The 19,659-nt window shown below is 47.8% G+C and overlaps 1 protein-coding gene across 5 annotated transcripts in view; it reads right to left on the bottom strand.

Moving 5' to 3' along the window:
- Positions 1-19,659, bottom strand: part of PLCL1 (phospholipase C like 1 (inactive)) — a 480,679-nt gene that overhangs the window by 355,147 nt on the left and 105,873 nt on the right. Inside the window, exon 2 of one of the 5 annotated variants that reach the window (XM_063933038.1) lies at positions 13,182-13,271. The exons of the other annotated variants lie outside the window; for them this stretch is intronic. The gene's annotated coding sequence lies outside the window, so the exon portion shown is untranslated. The remainder of the gene's footprint in view (positions 1-13,181; positions 13,272-19,659) is intronic. 5 annotated transcript variants of the gene reach the window in all.

The following is a 19,659-nucleotide window of genomic DNA, read 5'->3' as shown; positions in this document are numbered from 1 at the left end:
CGGGCAGCTCCGATTGAGCCTCCCTGCAATTGCCAGTGTGTATAGAAGGTGGATGAACACTCAGGCGGCGGCTGGTCCGTAATCAGTGGTATACCGTAGTAGCAATATTGCTGATCTCCCGCACAGAGTAAAGCTGGATGAGGCTCCAAGTGAAGTTAGCAACAATAAGCACCTGTATCCTAACGCGTTTCAACGCCAGCAGGGTGTCTTCTTCCAAAGGCAGGTGAGAAAGGAGTGAGAGGAACAGGGGGTGAGAGGTGCAGGCAGTGAGAGAGGGAAGCAGGGGGTGAGATGGGGAAAAGACAGTGAAAGGAGCAGGAAGAGAAAAAGAGAGGGAAGCATGTGGTGAGATAGAGGAGAAGGGAGTGAGATAAGCAGGGTGTGAGAGAGGGAAGCATGGGGTGAGAGAAGCAGGGTGTGAGAGAGGGAAGCATGGGGTGAGAGGTGCCGGGAGTGAGAGACGGAAGCAGGCGGTGATATAGAGCAGAAGGGAGTGAGAGGTGGAGGAAGTGAGAGAGGGAACCAGGGGGTGAGATATGGGAGAAGGGAATGAGAGGTCCTGGGAGTGAGAGAGGGAAGCAGACAGTGATATAGGGAAAAAGGGAGTAAGAGGTGCTGGGTGTGACTGAAAAAAGAATGGGGTGAGATATGGGAGAAGAGAGTGAGAGGAGCATTGAGCGAGAGGGAAGCATGTGGCGAGACAGGGGAGAAGGGAGTGAGAGGAGCATTGAGCGAGAGGGAAGCATGTGGCGAGACAGGGGAGAAGGGAGTGAGAGGAGCATTGAGCGAGAGGGAAGCATGTGGCGAGACAGGGGAGAAGGGAGTGAGAGGAGCATTGAGCGAGAGGGAAGCATGTGGCGAGACAGGGGAGAAGGGAGTGAGAGGAGCATTGAGCGAGAGGGAAGCATGTGGTGAGATAGGGGAGAAGGGAGTGAGAGGAGCAGGGAGTAATGGAGGGAAACATGGGGTGAGATAGGGGAGAAGGGAGTGGGAGGAGCAGGGAGTAAGGGAGGGAAACATGGGGTAAGATAGGGAGAAGGGAGTGGGAGGAGCAGGGAGTGAGAGAGGGAAGCATGGGGTGAGATAGGGGAGAAGGGAGTGAGAGGAGCAGGGAGTAAGGGAGGGAAACATGGGTAAGATAGGGAGAAGGGATTGGGAGGAGCAGGGAGTGAGAGAGGGAAGCATGGGGTGAGATAGGGGAGAAGGGAGTGGGAGGAGCAGGGAGTAAGGGAGGGAAACATGGGTAAGATAGGGAGAAGGGAGTGAGAGGTGCAGGGAGTGAGAGGGAAGCATGTGGTGAGGAAGAGGAAAAGGGAGTGAGAGGTGGAGGAAGTGAGAGAGGGAAGCAGGAGGTGAGACAGGGGGAGAAGGGAGTAAGAGGTGCAGGGAGTGAGAGAGGGAAACGGGGTTAGACAGGGGGAGAAGGGAGTGAGAGATGCAGGGAGTGAGAGGGGTAAGTTGGGATGATAGGGGAGAAGACAGTGAGAGGAGCAGGAAGTGAGAAACGGAAGCAGGCGGTGATATAGAGAAGAAGGGAGTGAGAGGTGCAGGGAGTGAGAAACGGAAGCAGGCGGTGATATAGAGAAGAAGGGAGTGAGAGGTGCAGGCAGTGAGAGGGGGAAGTTGGGATGATAGGGGAGAAGACAGTGAGAGGAGCAGGAAGTGAGAAACGGAAGCAGGCGGTGATATAGAGAAGAAGGGAGTGAGAGGTGCAGGGAGTGAGAGGGAAGCATGTGGTGAGGAAGAGGAAAAGGGAGTGAGAGGTGGAGGAAGTGAGAGAGGGAAACAGGGGGTTAGACAGGGGGAGAAGGGAGTGAGAGGTGCAGGGAGAGAGGGGGAAGTTGGGATGATAGGGGAGAAGACAGTGAGAGGAGCAGGAAGTGAGAAACGGAAGCAGGCGGTGATATAGAGAAGAAGGGAGTGAGAGGTGCAGGGAGTGAGAGAGGGAAGCATGGGGTGAGATATGGGAGAAGGGTGTGAGAGAGGTGCCGGGAGTAAGAGTGGAAAGGAGACAATGATATAGGGGAGAAGGGAGTGAGAGGTGCAGGGGGTGAAAGAGGGAAGCATGGGGTGAGATAGGTGAAAAAGGAGTAAAGGTGCAGTGGTGAAAAGGGAAGAATGGGGTGAGATGGGGGAGAAGGGAGTGAGAAGTGCAGGGAGTGAGGGAGGGAAGAATGGGGGGAGATATTGGAGAAGAGAGTGAGAGGAGCATTGGGTGAGTGAGGGAATCATGGGGTAAGATAGGGGAGAAGGGAGTGGGAGGAGCAGGAACTGAGAGAAGCAGAGAGCGAGGGAGTAAAGCGGAGGTTCTCAAACTCGGTCCTCGGGAGCCCACACAGTGCATGTTTTGCAGGTAACCCAGCAGGTGCACAGGTGTATTAATTACTCACTGACATTTTAAAAGGTCCACAGGTGGAGCTAATTATTTCACTTGCGATTCTGTGAGGAGACCTGCAAAACATGCACTGTGTGGGCCCCCGAGGACCGAGTTTGAGAACCTCTGGAGTAAAGCATGGGGTAAGAAAGGGAGAAGGGAGTGATAGGTGCAGGGAGTGAGAGAGAGAAGCATGGGGTGAGATGGGGAGAAGGGAGTGAGAGGTGCAGGGAGAGAGGGAGGGAAACATGGGGTAAGATAGGGAGAAGGGAGTGAGAGAGGGAGCATGGGGTAAGACAGGGAGAAGGGAGTGAGAGGTGCAGGGGGTGAAAGAGGGAAGCATGGGGTGAAATAGGGAGAAAGGAGTGAGAGCAGCACGGTATGAGATGGGGAGACAGCAGTGAGAGGTGCATGGAGTGAGGGAAAAATGGGGTAAGATAGGGAGAAGGGAGTGAGAGGTGCTGGTAGTGAGGGAGGGAAGAATGGGGTGAAATATGGGAGAAGAGAGTGAGAGGAGCATGGGGTGAGAGAGGGAAGCATGAGGTGAGATAAGGGAGAAGGGAGTGAGAGGTACAGGGAGAGAAAGAGGGAAGCACTGGGTGAAATAAGGGAGAAGGGAGTGAGAGGAGCATGGGGTGAGATAGGGGAGAAGGGAGTGAGAGGTGAGGGAGAGAAACACGGGGTGAGATAGGGGAGAAGGGAGTGAGAGGGGCAGGGAATAAGGGAGGGAAACATGGGGTGAGATAGGGGAGAAGAGAGTGAGAGGTGCAGGGGGTGAAAGAGGGAAGCACGGGATGAAATAGAGGAGAAGGGAGTGAGAGGAGCATGGGGTGAGAGGGGAGAAGGGAGTGAGAGGTGTAGGAAGTGAGGGAGGGAAGAATGGGGTGAGATATGGGTGAAGAGAGTGAGAGGAGCTGGGTGTAAGAGAGGTAAGCAGGGGGTGAGAGGTGCAGGGGAGTAAGTAAAGGAGAGAGAAAGAAGCAGGTAATGAGGTACAAATGGGCAGCACGTGGGGAGTGCGAGTAGGGAATGCAGAAAGGGGCACATGGGGTAACTGGCGAGAGAAAGAAGAAGGGACACAGAAAAATATATAAGGGAGATGAACAAATACAGGGGAGGCATTAGACAGATGAAAAGTTTAATTAAAACAGAAGATATGTGGTAGTAGTGGGGGGGACAAGAGAGGTGGGATACACGATTGTCTTATATCATTTAAAGTCTTAAATTATACTACACAGTAATGAAATAAACTAAAACTAATTTCACACTATTAATATCGCTGGGGTCTAGGCGGCCCCTATCCTCCCCATCTGTTGTTCTATCAAGACTTCCAGTTCCCCACTTCAAAGCTTGCCCATAAAAAGACTATGTACATACATTCTCCCCATTTTGTTATTTTGACCCTCGATTACTGTAGGTTTAGCAAAAAACAGACAGCAGTCCAGTGGTGATCTTTCTACACTCGCCCCCAATACACGGGGTAGGCTGATTTCACCCTACTGGAAAGGTCTCTCGTTGCATCTGAGTGGGAGTGGATACCTACCACTTGCTGATAGGTCAATTGGCCCTCGCGGGAGACTGGGGAAATCATAATTGGATAACACGAGCAGTTTTTCTTTCTTCAGCCACCATAAGAATTATAAATAAAGCTAGCTTATTTTAAATGCCCCTTTATATATATATATATATATTTATTTAATTTTTACATATTTATTTTATATATATATATATATATATATATATATATATATATGAGTACAGCAGCAGCCGGCACTCCAAAAGTCTGTACAGCGTGCTCAGGTGCCAGGGTCAAATTAATAAATAATCCAATAGAATGCGGCACTCGGAGACAGCAATAACCAAAGTTGAATTTTATGTTTCAAAATCAACAATTGTTTCGGAGTAACACACTCCGTCGTCAGGACAACATAATATCAGCCAAGTGAAACATAAAATTCAACTTTGGTTATTGCTGTCTCCGAGTGCAGCGTTCTATTGGATTCTTTATATATATATATATATATATATACATACATACACATATACACACACATACACACACATATATATGCACTATAGTGTTAAGTGTTGGTTAGGCAGTGTTTGCATCTGAGGGAGAATCTGTCACCGGCTGCAAGGGCGTTTAATCTCTGCTAAACTGATTTCCCTTTTGCATATTTTACAACATTCCTCGGATTTCTATAATTCATTTTCAGTCATTCCTAGTTTTAACAATTTAAATCCTCTCTTTTCCCCTGATTATTTACAATACGCTTATACAGTTTTTAATTTAGGTGCCTTGTATTAATGGAAACGTGGCCGCCATATGGTGTGTGCTTGCAACAGTATTTAGATATTTCTTTCAAATATGTCCCATTTGGCCGCTGTGCTTTTATGGAAAAGAGTAATTTCTCAGTATACACGTTTCCGAACTGATTGAAGTTTGCCCTTCTACAATTCATAGAAGCATAAAATCAGCTTCTGGTATAGTTTTCCCAATATTTACCCGGATAAAAAAAAATCACCCGTGACAAGGATCACAATTTGTTTTGCTGCCCTGTCATTTCTAATAAATAATGAGGGCCCCGGATTGTACTGCGTTAGCAGTGGGATCCAGAACGCGGGGCAATAGCTCCCTCTGCTAGGGACACAGGACAGACCTAGTGCTAGTGAGGAGGATTCGCCATTATCGGAGTAAGTATGGGCGCAGGATTGAAAGGGAGAAGAACAAAGTGGGAGTGGGTCGAAGGGTGACGGGACAGAGTTTTAGGTGGTGGAGCGGGGCACAGCAGCAGAGAGGAGGGTGGGGAGGGACATAGTGGGGGGTGGAGCGATAGAGGGGAGGTGGGCCTAAGCGGGGTGACCCAGCATATATAATTATTGAACTCTGCTAAGTCTTTATGTAGTGAAAGTGGTTGAGGAGTAGGACTGGAGTAAGGTTGGAGTAGGCATGTGTTAAAAATGTGATCATGGTGCAAGTAATGAAGAAACCTATCTGGTAACAATTCAGACCTGATCGCACCTCTGCAAATTTGATAGGATAGTCGCTGCCAAGACAGAGTGAAAACCCGCCCTGTGCAAGTCTGCGAACGCTGTGCGGATAGCTTTGCAAACGCTGCAAATCCATTCGCAACTCATTCACCATCGAATAATTTTTTAGAGTCTGTGTAGTCTGTGCGTAGCCCAGGACTTACTCCTACAGTGCAAAAGAAGCAGGCTGATCGGGGGCCGGAGCGGACGTCACACACCCGCCCTGAAAATGGCCAGTTACCACCCCAAATGTCCACTTCATATCAATCAGCCTGCGTTCGCCTAGCGATTATAAAAGACGCTGGATTCTTATGCAGTTTGGGCTCATATGATAATCGGCCGCTGATTTTGCACAACAGCATCAGGTCTGAATCTTTTCCAACGTTCGGAAGCGGCTAGCGCAAAATAACTAAAACAAGCTGGGGACCTGGGACCACAAAGAGGGACACTTGGAAGGTGTTCTGTACAAGCATTTCCTAAAATTAAAAAATAAGACCGTAAAAAATGACGTATACTTGAAAGACGCTAAATGTAGGTTTCTTGTGTTTATATCCTCACGAGATTTGCAGCTGGCGAAATCTTTAATCACCGCCATAGCTTAAACTGGGATCACATCATAGTATCATGCAGCTCCTGATCCTATCCGTAATAAAGGCTGTATACAGTATAAGCTCTCCTGGTGCCCCACGTGTTATTATACTGTGTAGTCCCTAATTTATTGTCACTGCTCACAACCAGGACTGGACTGGCCCACAGGGGGGAAACCCCCCCGCTGGGCCCCACCCACTCCACTAGGAATCAAGTTCCAGCCTGTGCATTTGAATTATAAATGACATTATACATGTTACCTTATACTGCACAGGACTATGGTGTATTTCTACAGCGGGGATGCAGCCAAATTACCGTCTGTCGGGATCCTGGCTGTCAGGATACCGACGTCGGAATCACGACACCCGATGCAATACCGGTAAGAATCCCCACTTGGGTGGTGGTCCACCCACTGCCCGCGGTGGAACCCTGTGGCGAGCCCGCGAGGGGACACACTGCACTCGCCACCGGTACCCCGGCGTCGGCCTCCTGACCGCTGGGATCTCATACTGATCCCCTACAGTGTGTTGCGGTTATTGATCTGGTACATTATCATGCCTGCACTAGCAGTGTTTACTATATATATTTATCAAAGGGCCCAGACCATGCACTCTCTAATGGTTAGCCAAGCATCTGTGGTGGCTGGCCACACCCACTCTGGAGTCTGGTCACACCCCTATACATGGGCCCCTACCACTCCGTTCCCCCCAGTGGGCCCTTCATGCCGCAGTCTGACACTGCCCACAGCTCGTGATTCCTGAAGATTACGTTGTGCAGCTGCAGTAACACTGTAACTACAGAGATCGGGGTGTGCAGTGTATGAGGCAGAGGTGAGGGGGGGCGCTGGCAGAGGGGCGAGTGCCTGCGTACCAAGAGAGGATGAACAACTACTACACACCTCTCCTATGTGTTACACACCATGTGCAGCGGCTGCAGCCACCTTCCAATACTTTTCCTGGAAAATGCACCATTTCCCCAGAGATATGCGCATGATCGCAGAGTCGGAGGCTACCATGAGTCTACGCCGGCATAAGGGGGACACTCAAGACACCGCACACGCCCTCCCTCCCATTCCAAGACGTTGCTGTCAAACATGCGTACAATTCTGTATACCAGCGACCAGACGCAGTTATTGCGGAACCATCTATGGCCGGTAAGAAGTAAGTACAGATAGAGCTCTGTAAGAATGAATAAGGGAGAGGCTTGCAGCTAGCGGCACTGACAGGCACGGTTTCTCCAGGGCACATAAACTGCTTGCTAACCCGTCCTCATCTATATAAGGAAACGCTGGCTGGCACTGTCAGAGGAATAAGGACGTGCCTTTCTCACAGAGAACTGCTAAACTAGCACAGGAGTGAGAGAGGGGCGACCTGGGAGCTGCTGCTGCTGTTATTAACCCTTGCCTGCCCATCCTCCGAGGGTTACATGGCATTATTGAAGCTGTAGGAGAAATTAGTGCGGGGGGGGGGGAAAAAACGCTCAACTGAATGAACATTGGCTCAGAATCAGGCCGCACAATGTCAATTATAGCTTTATAGGTCAAACAGTCTAATGTGTATAATATACAGAACGCAGTATATAAGAGAGAAAGAAATCTTAGCTCTATACATACTGAGGAAAAACAAACTTCATGTTAATCTGTTTCTTCCGTCTTCTGCTGTCTTTGTAACGTTTCATGACGGAGGCTCGGAATGTGCCATCTGTGGTGCAGTCCTTACCTCTGCATGCCATCCAAGCCAGCCGGAATTTCACAAGTGCGAGAGTGGAAAGGTTCCGTAGCTGTATGCTATGTCGCCAAATGGAAGGCAGTGTCCATGTAATGTGTGCACCCACTTCACAGTCCAAGAGCAGGCAAGTACAGATGGGTCCACAGTTATCTTGGCTAGTTTGCTGCGCCTAGGCACAACACGGTTTATTAACATAAACCCTTCATCTATTGTTCTCAGCTGCAATACAATACAGAGAACAATACAGCAGGGGATTAAGTCCGACTGGCCAGTCTCAGTTAATCCTATTAAAGGTCAAGATAAACATGGACCCATCTGTAGGTTAGTTGGCTTCTGACATGATACATCCATGTCAGGGTTCGGGGGTCGTGAATTAAGGGGTCTATTTACTAAGCCTTAGATGGAGAAAATGTGGCCGGAGATAAAGTACCAGCCAATCAGCTCATAACTGCCATGCCACAGGGTGGGTTTGACATATGACAGTTATGAGCTGATTGGCTGGTACTTTATCTCCGTTCACTTTATTTCCATTCAAGGCTTAGTAAATAGACTGCTTGGTCTGCAAGCTCTGCGGGCACGGGCAGTACTGTATAACAGGTTGGCACTGTATAAACAAAGGATTGTGTATCTCATATTCCTCAGACTTGCACCGTCTCTGTAGCATGACACAACTTGTGAAGGCCTGAAGTCCACAGTATATAGGGGCCCGTGCGCAGCACCCTTCCTCCCCCAGGGTGCAGCGGGCCCCACATTCCCGTCACGGTTCCCGGCACCGCCGTCTTCCCATTGATATAAGAGACAACCCTAAGAACCACCCCAGAGGGTTAGGGTAGGGGACTAAGGGTTTAAAATACTTCCCCCTCCGATGTCTGGATGCCGCGGTCAGTCATGTGACCGCCGGGTGATAGTATGTTTATCCCACAGAGTATAGATGGGGGCCTTCACGCAGACATAGCAGCATAAATGTGCTTGGTGCAGGGTGTGCGGCTGGTGCGCAGCACACAGCGCAGATCCCTTATCAATACACCATCGTTCATATACTGTTATGCAGCAACACCAAAGTGTTCAATGATCTCCAGTCTTCATTCACTTAAGCAGACCTGTAGCTACAACAAGCAACCTACACAACTTGTATACAGGACATAGCCTACATGACCCACATACAAATCCAGATGCAGTTCAAAGGACTGGAGATAAATCATTACTTCTACTTGGCTGCTGTTACCTAGGACATTATGGGGGGAATTCAGACCTGATTGCTAGGGTGTGTGTTTTGCATCCCTGCGATCAGGCAGTCGCCACCTACAGGGGGAGGGGGAATTTGCTCTGCAGGGGTGCGTTCGGCTGTGTTGGAGAGCGGCACAAACTAATTTTGTGCAGTCTCTGCGCAGCCCAGGACTTACTCCTCCAGTGCGATGATCGGGGCCGGAGCTGATGTCAGACACCCTCCCTCCAAATGTCCGGTCCCTCCTGCGTTTTTCCGGACACTCCTCAAAAACGGCCAGTTGCCACCCACATACGCCCTCTTCCTGTCAATCTCCTTGCGTTCACCGATGCGATGGGATTTTTCGCACCATCCCATCGCTGCCCGGCGCACCCCATCGCTGCGGACCTTCACACATGCGCAATGCGGTGCATATACGCATGCGCAGTTCAGACCTGATCGTCGGCTGTGCGAAAAAACTGCACAGCAGCGATCGGGTCTGAATCGGCCCCTATATTTAGGCAGAAGATTCGTACATTTCTCAGTGTTCCCGGGGATGCATTTGTAGACGGCTCAGCCAGGTGAAGCGCTGAGCGCAGGGGCACCTCTGGCTGACAGTAATAGCAGGGCTGAGACAGAATGATTTGTCAGATAGCTGCTTTCAGAACAGAGTAAAAGGCTCTTAGGGAAAGGTGACATTGCAGCTGCGAAAGGGCTCAATTTGCTCCCTACACGGTATGAACGGCACGCTGGTGACAGAGGGAAGAATGGGTGCCTGTGCTGGCAGAGAGGACTAGCTGCACCGATCCGGCAAGTGCCAAATGCAAGTCCTGATAATAACCGGAACGAGATGCAGTCATTAGGTCAACAATAACAGTTTCGGTATTCATAATGTCAACACCACAGCGTCGACAGTTATGATTCAGGTTGGATCACAATACACGATCCATCCGCAAAAATTACTAAACGGATGCAATGTCAATCAGGCAGACAAATTCGTAGGGCGGGCGTAGGGGGGGGGAGAAAGCTCCATTTCCAGGGCGGAGACAGAGCGTTTTGGGGGTATGGCTAAAAAGGGGGGCGTGCTGGCGCGAACGGGGGGGGGGGGGGGGGCGTGACCAAGCCAGCTGTACAGAGTCACACGCAGCAGCCACGATCAAAAAGATGGCGGCTGGCCTCCTGTGGGTGCAGCCAGGCTGCACCGGCAGGAGGCTCTCTTACTTTTAACGATCAAGAAGAAATTGCGGTGTGACAGCAATTTCTGGGAAACCGGCGGTCAGCGTGCGATTACAAGGATTGCACATTCTGCTACTTACTGGATCAGGTCCAATGTTCAAATGCCGGAGGGTTAGGTTTAGGAACTAGGGGGACGGTATGGTTAGGGATATTACACTTCCAGGCCCCACAATTTGGTGTTTTTGTTAGGCAATCCTTCTTGCTCAATAATAAGGCGTTTCTAAATAAGGGAATGTCCATTCCACATGGGTATCATAAAATATCAGGCGGTTTTATAAAAAAAATTGCAATTATATATAATATCACAGAGTCCTGGAGGTATATGAACCCCTAAAAAGGACATCTGCAAACATTAGGTGTATATTAGCTGAATACCTGTATTGAATTCTCCCAGCGGCACACATGGCAGGAGAACGCAGTGGGGGTCTTTCCGAAATGATCGTAGCTGTGCTAAATTTATCCCGCCCCGCATGTCAATGCCGCTGCCCCCCCCCCCCCCCTGCAGAAGTGCAATGACATCGCACAGCGGCGATGCCTTTGCACTTCAAGAGTAGCTCCCGACCAGCGCAGCTTTAGCGTGCTGGCCGGGAGCTACTCATCGTTCCGCGGACCGCAGCAGCTGCGTGTGACGTCACGCAGCCGCTGCGGCCCGCCCCGCGTTCGGTCCGGCCACACATGCGTCGGCCGGACCGCACCCACAAAACGGCAGCCAAACGCCGCCGTTCCGCACCCCCCCGCCCAGTGACCGCTCTTGTCTGCCAATCTGACAGAGGCGATCGTAGCGGGCCGGTGCAGTTCTGACCCGATCGCACCGCTGCGATAAACTGCAGCGTGCGATCGGGTCAGAATGACCCCCAGTGTCCTAACGTCACTAATGCTTCAGTCCTCCTCTACTAGGTCCGTGGATAAATCGCCAATGTTGGTGGTGAAGCCGCGGTGTTCCGCTCTCAACTGAATCGCCTCCAATAACTGTCTAGCAAAGTGCAAAAATCTAACGCCAACTGCTGATTTGTCGCTGTAAGTTACTGCACACTTAATAATCCCCAGAACATGCGGATATTGCAAGTTAAGTACATATTAAACAGATATGGAAGATTAAAGGGCTAGAGTATATAACACACTCGTGTCTCCATTTGTATACATAATTAAGCGGATATGGGATTATGGGGGTCATTTCAAGTTGATCGCAGCCAGCAACTTTTTGCTGCTGGTACGATCAACTAATCCCCACCTATGGGGGAGTGTCTTGTATCTTGGTAGAGCTGTGATCACTTGTGCAGCACTGCTAAGCAAAAAAGTTTTCAGCAATCTAGGAGCAATCTAGGAGTAAGGTTGGAGCTACTTACCCTGTGCGACGGATCCAGTGACGTTCCTCCCGGCTTTGACGTCAGACATCTGCCCTCCGTTTGCCTGGACACGCCTGCGTTCGGACGACCACTCCCCAAAAACGGCATCCAACAGTGAGTATCCGCCCCGGAACGCCTCTCCGCTGTCAATCTTCGTGCGATCAGCGCTGAGTCTTCTTTTTTCGCTGTGCACGCCGTTGCCCGGCGACGTCGCAACGGCGCGCGTGCACAATGCGTACGCCGCGCATGTGCAGTTCCGACCCGTTCACACCGCGGCGAAGAACAGCTGCGTGCGAACGGGTCGGAATGATCCCCATATGCCCTTTACGTGCTTGGATGCCTCATGCACTTTAAGCAAATAATACACATTTGTCTAATGGTAGCTATAAGCTCTTGTAATAAGGGACGTTCATGGCGATGTGCGTATGCCTGCGTTATCTAGTCTTCATGCTAGGCTGTTATAGCTAAAACAGCCTGCCGTTGCCACAGTGTGAATAGATGTCATGCGCACAGCATCTATTCACATTAAATGGGAAGCTTGGGAGAAGTTCAGCACCACAGTGACGGCACAGCTGGGACACGCCCCCATTAGTGATGTCAGGGGGCCGGGCCACCCGCAACCGTGGCACCTCAGTGCCCTTCCCTAATCCTGGGGAAACACTATCATCCAATGTACACCACTACTGTACGGCACTGCTGAATACGGTGTAGGTTACATCATTAACAGACGAGATGAAGAACTGAAGGATGCATTATTATCTCGTTATACTACGACAGAGTTCAAATAAGTCTCTCTTTAAACTCTTACTTTGCATTTTCAGCTGCATCATTATTTGTCTAGCTCGGCTGGAAGTACTGTACCTGGCCAACCTGTGGCTCTCCAGCTATTGTGGAACTACAAGTCCCAGCGTACCCTCCCCCACATCAGCTGGTAGAGCATGCTGGGACTTGTAGTTTCACAACAGCTGGGGAGCCACAGATTGGCCAGGCCTGTACTAAGGGAACAAATTCAACAATGGTCCCAGACGTATGACAGCTCTTGTTGGTTGTCTTCAAAAATTGTGACTCTGTGTTATTCATATCAATAGCTTCCACTGCAGTTTATAAGCATATTTCCAGCACGTCCCAATTCATTTGTAAGTAGAGATGTGTTTTCATGCACCTGGCCAGGGCCGGATTAAGCCTTGGGGGTGCCCAGGGCACTTAAGACAAGGGGGCCCCCGGTGGAAGGCGGGGAAGCGTATTTTAGATTGTGCATACCCCCCAACATGACCCATTCCAGGAAGGACAAAATGCTCTCTACCTGGACTTCCCTCTTAATAGATGATTGGTGTCACCTGTGTTGAACTATTTAATAGATAAGAAAGGTGTTTCACCACAGGTGATTGCAATCATAACTTAATATAGCATGTTATTCCTCCAGGACTGGGTCATGTTAGGCTATATGGATTGTGTATTTTACATTTAATACAATGGGGTATATTAGATTTAAACTAATAGCCGAGTAATGCCTGGGTACTGTTTATATCTAAACCTAATTGAGAGACAACTATTTTATAAAGTTTTCTTGTAGTGGAACAAATACAACTTAGACAACCTTAGAATGCACATAGAAAAAAAAATCTATATTTTATCTTGTCACATGCAAGAATAGCAGCAGCCTCTGTACTACTTACATACTGGGACAGGACTCAGGAGGACTCAGCATGTTTGTCTCTCTCTCTCTCTCTCTCTAGACCCTCATTAGATAACAGGTTACATAGGACCTAGGCAGGGAGGAAAAGATGAAATCCCTGTGTCACTTACAGCTCTCTCCACCCTCCTATCCCTTCTCTGGTCGGAAAGCTCAATGGGTAGCCCATAAAACCTTATACTAAGCCTGCAATGGATATTGTCCTGCTAGCATTCTGGCTGTCTGGTTCTGCTACTGCGTGAGAGGGAGAGCTAGCGATGTCGGTGTGCTCTGGCTGGGGGGCCTCCTAACAAAGGGGGTCCCAGGGTACTGTATGCCCTGCGACCCCCCCTTAATCTGGCTATGCACCTAGCATCTATCCGACATATGCCTTGCGTGACTGTACTGCTATGAAAGGTGTAGCATAACGTCTTTTAAATTGAGTCTTATTTGCCTCGCATGCGCAACGAAACACCACTAAATGTGTATGACAGACTAAACACGTACAAAGTCGCAGATGAAGCACCATGGAACTTGGTATAAAGAAGAGCCGCATCCGCTGCATTGCAACACTTTATATACAGGGCGGTATTCAATTCTTTGCACCCCCTTCCACACCTGTTCTGTTTCTGCTGATGGTATAAATATTTCCGCTCGCTACCTCTGCGGTAGCGAGGGCACCCAACTCGTTACACAGCTAAACCTGATTACTATGGGCGCGATATGTGCTTTAACGGGGATAACTTTAGAAAGGAGATTTGTCGTGATAAATCATTTGAATACCGCCCACAGATTCACACTCAGTCGCACAAAGATGTGCAAATGTTGCACATCAAATTGATCAGTGCAAGATTGCAATGTAGTTGTTTTATTTGTGCGAATATGATGCACATTTTGTGCGAAAAGGGCACGCCTGAGTCGCACTTGGCCTGGTGCGCCGAGCAGGTACGTTTGCCACGACGGACGCCATACCTGTATCATGACTCTGATGTGGTCATTAGACCAGATTACATTTCAAATGAAAATGAACTCTTAATGAAGGTTCTAATTTTTCCCACAATTCCCACAAATTGGAATACTCCCACCAGATAGGGACACCAATCATACTAAACTATGCAGACCTGACATCAAATTGTCTGGCAATCCCTCGCCATCCACTCTGGCCCGTCCCAAATGCGGCGGAAAGACTCATAATTCTCTTTTGATACTGTGCATCTGCCGTTCTGCTCTTAAAATCCTTACACTGTCAATCATTTGTTTTTAATACAAAGTACTGAACCTGAGCCACGCGTAACGCAGTCGCTATTCTGAGTGCCGACAGTGATGGAGAGTTCCATGTGACTATACGCCTATATTCTGAGTCGTACCTATCTTTGTAATGGGATTGCTCCCGGCCCACCGGCAGCTAGAGCTTCTGTCATCATTATCAATTGGACTTACACCTACCCAACGCTAGGTGCCCATGTCTGAAATTGGCGTGCATTGTGTGTAATGACATGCCACAAGAGTCATGTACATCTGGCCATCACAAAGAAAAGTCTGAGATATGTACGAGTAAAGGTCCCTATATATATCAGCGGCGGATTGACGCAATTTACCCATCCCTCAACTGCCAGTCTGGCTCGTGGAATTGGGAATATTAAACATGTTTAAAAATCTTGATTCCCCCGGCCCGAAAGAAACCGTTCGTGAACAGCAATTCGATAATTTTTTAAATGAAGCAATTCCCCGACAGATTGTCAATCATCGATGGCTGATGATCACCAGTGCAGTTGGATTAGAGAATCGGGGAATCAGGGCCCTGATATATGGGGGTCTTTAGAATCACTCATAGGTACCTTAACAGTGTGCGAACGGGATGTAGTTATGTGACCGGTGGCCAGGAGACCTCTGGTCACAATACCGACGCCTTCCTCTCGACCCGGCATGCCGACTCGCAGGGACTATTCCCGCTCGTCCCATAGAGTGGGAATACAACCTGCGCAAGGGGCAAGGGGCTTAGTTGCGCTTGCAGCCCCCCCCCCTCTCCCCTCCATACCCAACCCGTGCAAACCATGTGCAAGTTTCTAAAAATATGATGCAGCCGCATTCCGACACAAAATGCAATAAACTTTCTGTCTATTCAGCTTGTGCTCCGTCTACTTTTGGAAGTCACAAGAGGCATTTTACAGGACAACAGGGCAGTAGCCGGTAGTCTTTCACTTTGCTGTGCAGACTGGGGCTGCACTGTAGAATTTCACACTTCAGAAGCATGGTAAAAGCAGAATGAGAAGAACCAGAATGAATGACCTGACACTATTTCCCAGATATGTTTTTTTCATTAGAGCACAACCGCTACAAGTTATAAAGATGTGTAACAGGAGTGTGGAGACAGTAACGTCACCCGATCTAACAAACAGCTTGGGGAACATCATGTAGACTACCAACAACACCGTTCGGTGGTTTATATATTATTAAATTGTTCATACAAATTGGTTAAATCACAGATTTAACTAATTTGTCTGAGCGACAAGTTTTGGCCATTTTCCTGTGTTTGGGAGCAAATGGTCAATTGTCATTTCTCTCATCCATAACCAGGTTTTCATTCCAAGCAGCTAGATCTGCCAGATAATTGTATAGTGTATGCCCAGCTTAAGACTACACCTGTAAAAGGTAGTAATCATAATAATACAGTAATTTATCAATAACACAGCGGCATGGAGACAATCCATATTGCTATTGGCACGAGGGCAGTTCGCACCCAAGAGGAGGTGATCTGCACTTTTTTCGTGTAGTCCACTCTCCTGTTATAACCAGGACTGATGCCACTGGACTAGGGCTTGTGAAATCATGGTGGTGGAACCTTAGACCACCAGTCTCCCCTCTATGATCCACCAGTCCCGGCTGGTCAAGCCTAAGTGCTGGTAATGGAAAAACTGGGAGGACCATACGCTATCTGTTCCCATCATTTTTCAAATACCAGCCTAAGCAAAAACGCTTGTGTTGGCCCTTTTTTAATTTTTTAACTTAAGCATAATTGAAACAGATGGAGGTTCTGCTCTGTCTACAGGAACTTTACGATTTTTATGTGCATGTATGACAAAAACAGGATACGGTCGTTAGGTCGACACAGCTTAGGTCGACAGTCATTAGGTCGACCACTGAAGGTCAACATGGTCATTAGGTTGACATGTACTAGGTCGACAGGTTAAAATGTCGACGTGAGTTTTTCACATTTTTTTCTTAAATTTTTTGGATTTTTCCATACTTGACGATCCACGTGGACTACGATTGGAACGGTAACCTAGCCCGAAGCATGGCGAGCCAAGCGAGCCATGCAAGGGGACACGGTGCACTAACTGGGGTTCCCCGTCACTTTACGAAGAAGACGACGCCAAAAAAAGAAAAAAAACTCATGTCGACCTTTTCACCAATCGACCTAGTACATGTCGACCTAAGTTGACCCATACCCGACAAAACATGATGGTCTCACTTGAGAACCATTAATGAGGGCACATGAAATGGGCTCTGTATTACAGTATGTACTGGTCTAAATGGAGCCTTTTCATGTACTGGTCAAATAAGCTCTGTAGAGAACGGTGCATTCGGGGGAAAAGGTTGTTGTCTTAAAAGTGAACCCAATCCTTTGTTTTATTCTACAGTATGTTTAATCTGACCACGCTGCCACCAAAGCAGAGGCAGCCTACTCCCTACACACCTCTGGTCTAGACGACTGTGCTACAAACATAGGAGAATTTGTGTGAATAGCCCGGCTGCTCTCTCCTCTTGGCACGGAATACAGTTCTGTTCTCTCTATTAGTAAACAGAAATAATTCATTGTGGCCGATACAATAATCAGTTAACAACTCAAGCTTGTTAGTCAGGTGTGATCATTCACATACGTGTTTACTGGAGCACCAAACTTCCATCAGCAACGTTACGGTATAACTATGACTAATATCCAATCCATCAACAGCAACAGCTACACCCAGACGCACACAATGTATACAAACACAAGCGTTATCTAAAAGGGAACTATAAGCAACAGATTGGCTACATATTTCATAAACTGTGTTACAATTATGATATAACGGTCTAATTGTAAAAGTGGGCATCTCAGTCCTTGCTAATTTGGATGCACGGCTGTACATCAGGACGCCAATTACATAAAGGCGCAGATGTGCGCGAGCAGAAGACGCAGACACAGACGCGCCCCTAAATGTGATTGCATGTCAGCTACTTTTTGCAGCGCTGTGATCAGATTGTCGCCGCCTACAGGAGAGGGTATTTTCGCTTTGCAAGTGTGCGTACGCCTGTGCAGCCGAGCTCTGCAAAAACATTTTGTGCAGCTTCTGAGTAGGTCTGAACTTACTCAGTCCTTGCGATCACTTCAGCCTGTCCGGTCCCGGAATTGACGTCAAACAGCCGCCCTGCAAACGCCTGGACACGCCTGCGTTTTTCCAAACACTCACTGAAAACTGTCAGTTGACACCCATAAAGCCTTCTTCCTGTCAATCCCCTTGCGATCGGCTGTGCGAATGGATTCTTCGCTAAATCCATCGCTCAGCAACGATCCACTTTGTACCCGTACGACGCGCCTGCGCATTGCGGTGCATACGCATGCGCAGAAGTGACCTGATTGCAGCGCTGCGAAAAATGGCAGCGTGCGGTCAGGAAGGAATGACCCCCTTAACCCGCAGCGCAGTGGAAAACGGAGTTACTTTACAATAAGCCGTTAGCAAATTAGAAGAATAAAAGTGACATCTGCCTGACAGCTCCTTACAGTAAACTGTCACCTCCAACTTAATTATCTCAGAACGTCTGCAACCTGCTAACGCAAATCTACTCTCCCTGTTCAAGGTGCCTACAATGTATTTGGTATATTCCAGCTTCAGAGGAGTTAACCAGCAGTTGCGCGTTGCCAAATGCATTTTACATTTATCCCCTCTTGTGCAGTAAGTGCTTCACATCGCCTTGATACTATTTTTACTACCAGAGAAATCCACACAAACTGGGGCAATAATGCAATTATTTCTGTTGGGCTTGCATGAATATGTATACATACTTCTTTAACAGAAACAAAACCAAACAATTTAGTTTTATTACATCCACAAGCAATTGGGTACGGACAGTGACATACTGCAGGAGTGTTACTAAACAGAGCCTTCATCCGACAAATGGAGGTAGCTGGTATTAATGATGCTGAGTCAAATTCTCTAGCTTGAGGCATGAGGTACAAGTCATACCTCCCAACTATCATGCTTTATAGACCACAGAATTGTTCATATGGTTGGTGTAGCATGAATGTCTCACAGCCCCGAGGTCACAAGTTCAATTCCTGACCAAGAACCTATGTGTGTAGAGTTTGTATGTTCTCTCCAATCTTCCGTGCATTTCCTCCAGGAAAGTACGATTTTGGTGATTCAAGGGATTTGTCATTCTGTTTCAATTCGATTTCCATTAGATCTGGGTTGAACAGATTTACTAATAAGATCAAATTGAATGTCAAAAACGATTCTAAAGGCAGATTCAACTCACATCCTACTAGAAATCGAATTTCTGAAAATCACCGATGTTTTCCCATAGGCCAACATGAAATCCCATCATTTACTAAAGTTTGATTAGAAATTGAACTCCAAATAGAACCTCAAATTATGATAGTGATGACTTAAAGCAGGCATGCCCAAACTGCGGCCCTCCAGCTGTTGAGAAACTACACATCCCAGCATGCTCTGACACAGCTTTAGCATTCTCTGACAGCAAAACTGTGTCAGGGCATGCTGGGATATGTAGTCTCTCAACAGCTGGAGGGCCGCAGTTTGGACATGCCTGACTTAAAGTATCCATAAGCATGTAGGGCAGTGTGGAAGTAGTAATAATGGATGCCTAAGGTTATGGTATGTTGTGAACCTACTGCAAATCACCACCTGACTGAGATAACTCTGGAGGATCAATCACAGCACCATCAGCAGCTTAATGAGCTGAATAGTGCACATATTTATACTTATAGACATTAAACTTATTCCATTAATGTGCAATAGATAGCACCAGAGCACAATATTGGGCTGGAAAATATATAGAAATTTAAAATCATGAGTGAAGTAACTGGCTATCCTGATTCAACCCATGATTCCTACATCCTCATCAATTCATTCCTGTCTGAAAAAAAACTTGTGGGACAAATGCCAGAGGGATGGTTGTTGTGTAAGATACCAGCATGTGCTAATAAAGCAGCTAAATGTTACTATATTGTTCTAATTTGTTCCCCTTCTACCAAAAAAGGTTATTTAGGCTTTGTCTGTTGCTCTTGGCTTCTGGCTCCATTGTCAAATCCAATAAGTATAAAAAGGTATATATAGCCACCTAATCCATGATAGAATGGATCTTTGTTTTGTTTTTTACATTTATTCAAAAGGCATATTATTATATAATTTTGCAAAAATGTTGGACATTGTGCTCTGCTGCCATCTATTGCATAATCGCACATTAGATAAACCACTGCC

The sequence above is a fragment of the Pseudophryne corroboree genome, chromosome 7 (assembly GCF_028390025.1).
Source record: "Pseudophryne corroboree isolate aPseCor3 chromosome 7, aPseCor3.hap2, whole genome shotgun sequence".
Classification (NCBI taxonomy): domain Eukaryota; kingdom Metazoa; phylum Chordata; class Amphibia; order Anura; family Myobatrachidae; genus Pseudophryne; species Pseudophryne corroboree.
This window is presented reverse-complemented; position numbering and strand designations above follow the sequence as displayed.